This window comes from Olea europaea, unplaced genomic scaffold (assembly GCF_002742605.1).
Source record: "Olea europaea var. sylvestris unplaced genomic scaffold, O_europaea_v1 scaffold2961, whole genome shotgun sequence".
NCBI classification, from domain to species: Eukaryota; Viridiplantae; Streptophyta; class Magnoliopsida; order Lamiales; family Oleaceae; genus Olea; species Olea europaea.
The window spans coordinates 8,267-11,723 of NW_019248228.1; the positions used below are offsets into that span (position 1 = coordinate 8,267).

At 38.0% G+C, this 3,457-nt stretch overlaps 1 long non-coding RNA gene across 1 annotated transcript; it reads right to left on the minus strand.

Moving 5' to 3' along the window:
- Positions 1 to 542: 542 nt before the first annotated feature.
- LOC111384638 lies at positions 543 to 1,150 on the minus strand. Its single transcript, XR_002700940.1, has 2 exons — positions 1,011 to 1,150; positions 543 to 730 (listed from the first exon to the last, which is right to left on the minus strand). It is a non-coding gene; the product is annotated as an uncharacterized LOC111384638 (long non-coding RNA).
- Between the last annotated feature and the right edge of the window lie 2,307 nt (positions 1,151 to 3,457).

Here is a 3,457-nt window from a genome sequence, read left to right on the forward strand (position 1 = left end):
TTGCACTCTGTTGGGTGTCCCATCAATCAATCAGGAAAAATCCTTATGTAAGATCGGATCTCTGGAGAGAGTGCTGCTTAAGGCGTTTGGGCCTTGAAATGATGGGCCTCGACAAGACAAACCACCTTGGCGTCAGTATTTGGGCAACGTCATGGGTGTTCTTTTTGTATGCTGGTTGACTTCTGTTGGCCAGGGAGCCTCAGCCGGGCTACCACGTGGTTTGACATGAGTGGGCCATGGGCCCCAGTGAGTCAGTCAAGTGTGTCAACACGTAAAAGTGGTCGTAACCCAATGAAATAATTAATAGGTTTGAGATGTTTCTTTTTTTCTTTAACCGTGAGATTGAAAAATTCTTTTTATACCATCTTAATTATAACAATGTTTGTACATTAACATAACTTCATTGATCGGAGATTATTACAATAATATAAACAGCAGATCATCATTGGCAAAAACTGATTTATAAAAATACTACCGTATAAATATGTATTTCAAGAAATTTACCAAAAAAAAAAAAAAACCCCACTTAGAAAGAAAATATAAAAGGGGAAGAAAACATTTTAATTCTCCTTATTTATTATTGGCATTTTGTCGGTGCCCATATTTATCATGATGTTTCATTAAATTTATGTAAAATTTGCATCTGAATCAACCAGCAGCGTCCATAAAGCGTGCACATCTTCACAAGAACACGACTTCACATCTTCATAGAGTATGTATATTCCCCCACCTATAAACAAAAACAAAAAAAATTATGAAGTAATTATGGTGATCAATTCGAATAGAAATGATCGAGACTGTAATATTATTGGCACGTTGGAGTGAACACAACTGAACAAGTATCAACTAGATCCATATAGAAGGGCTTGGTGGGAACATTTTACGCCTCTAGTACCGTACCAAACACGTGCTTAAAAGATAAAAAAGAAACCAATTATGAAAAAGAACGAACATAAGCAATTAAAAGTTTAAACATGTAAACAGAGAATCAAGAAGATGAGAATGGGTACGGTTGCTTTTGGTAGCACGAATCCGGCGCCAGAATTTCTTCAATGGGCAAAAGATGGAGTGAAGCCACCCCATTAGAAGAAGAGGAATTTGATTCACAGTAGGTGAAGTTTGGAAGGAAAGTTTTAAGGGTCTAAGAATTCAAAATGTAGGTTTCTTAATTTAGACAATTTGAAAATCCCATATTGTTTTTATATGCATTCATTTACTAATCTTGCAGACAACATATAGCAATGAATACATTTTCTCTTGGTGCAATGTCATTATCAAAACACAAATTTCCTCCTTGTAGACAAGCTTGGCTTTCACCTTTCCTCCTCGACAGTCGAGAGCCATTTTTTGGGGTTCGAGAAAATCTTTGCACCCCTCTATTACCATTCAAAGATCCACACCTTATAGAATATACCTCAAACTGTTCCTTGGCACGTTAGTCTTGAGACAATGTAAATTCTCGTTCTCTCGTAATAGTATTTAAACGATTAGAAATGTCAAAGAGAAAGGTCGTTGATCTTATTCATCGTTTATGAAAGTAACAAAAAATTAAAAAACATGAATAGCTGGTCTTGCTAATAGGTCATGCCCAAACTTACATTTTCTAGATGTGCATAGCCACTATGTCTCAATGGGTTAGGGGTAAAATTCGTCCGTCCCCATTAATATATTGATATTAGATTAAATAATACTAATTATGCCCTACCCTCTTTTTTTTTTTTCCCACTCAAGTCATATCCCTTTTCTCCCAAGTAAGTAATTGCCCCAATTAGGCCTTTTTTATCTGTGGTGGGTAAAGAAGTCTAAAAATTGTTGAACAAGGCTCTGTTGTTATCATTGACATGTGTGTGTGTGTTTTTTTTTTTTTACTCAAATATGCGCAGCGGTTAATGTGCATAGCATTGCAAGTAAAGCCAAAAGGGCTTCTTCGTCAAGTCTTCTTGTAAGGGTGGTTCTCTAAGACCAAGAAGATGATGCATAAATTGCTTTCAATAGTATGATCTTTGCATAAGTAATTATTTATCTAATCCTTACTTGACCGGACGCATATTTAGTCGTGTTTAAAAGTAAGTCGTGACTTATTTTGACTAACATAATTGAAATTTCGGGTTATTTTTTCTACCATTAGTTGTTTTATGAAATGCAAGGCAACTTCATAAAAATTAACTTGCATCAATACAATTCTCGAACTAAGTAAATGATAAGGATCCTTCTTTCTTGTATCACATGAAGCGATTTGGTTAAAATCGACCACACGCCATATGAATTTCGAATTTTGAGTACAGTAACGACATAACTCGTCTTGAAATCTGTATAAAACTAACAATTTTGCCTACAGCTCGTAAGAAGACGAATTTGATTTTGAATGAGTGCTATGTCGGTGGATATCTAAGTCACCATCCTCTAAATTTGAAATGTATAAACTATATAGACAATTTCATTCTAATAAAGTAATCCTGCTTAAATAGAAAATTTCTAGCATGTATAATTTAATTTTTAGTAATCGTGAACTACCAAGGTCTAGCTAGAAGTACCGTTCTTATTCGCAATATATTAATTCTTTAATCAGGCTATATATGTTTGGTTTATTTAGTACTGCCCTTTTGGCGAAAAAATCATTATGGAGCTTCAGCAAATAGATTTTTCTTTTTCTTTTTTGCCACGGTTGTCAATACTAGGATGTGAGAGTACTCGGCAATACAATTGACAAATTTTATCACATGTCTCGTCTTTACTCCTATCCATTCTTGCTCAATTGGACATACCCAACATGTTCATAGATCCTGCACGAATAATAAAAGTGTGAAAGACTAATAATTTCTCATATTTGTGCAGTGCGACAGACTACCTTTCTCTCCATGAATGAGTTTTCTTTCCTTTTGAAGATCTCACACATGGTGTGGAGGTTTGTGGGCCATCGATAGCCAGAATCTTAAATTGACAATTGATTTGGCCTTGATGGATGTCATCTTCACCATATGGCCAAGTGGGTTCCATTAAATTTTGTGTTGGCTGCTTGCACAACAGATGTGAAATTAATGCAAAGATATCGAAGTTGCACTTGTGAGTGGTGTCCTTCCAAATATGAAATACTATACACTATAGCTGTCCCCAGGGCATATCTCCCAGTGGCAAAGGGGAGGGCGGATAGGGCTCAGCGCGGCAGTGTGCAGAGTTCGATTCCCCGCAAGGTGGAATTGGCTCTGTTGCAAGCGGGAGTTACCATATGGGTTAACAGCCTTGGTTAGGGGCCCCCACCGACCCTGCCCTGGGCCATCGTGGAGGAGGTAAATCGCAGGATGTGCCTCCCAGGAGCCAGGGTGGAGAGCACATGGATAGGCCAACTCCTGCTTGCAACAGAGCCAATTCCACCTTGCGGGGAATCGAACTCTGCACACTGCCGCGCTGAGCCCTATCCGCCCTCCCCTTTACCACTGGGAGATATGCCCTGGGGGCG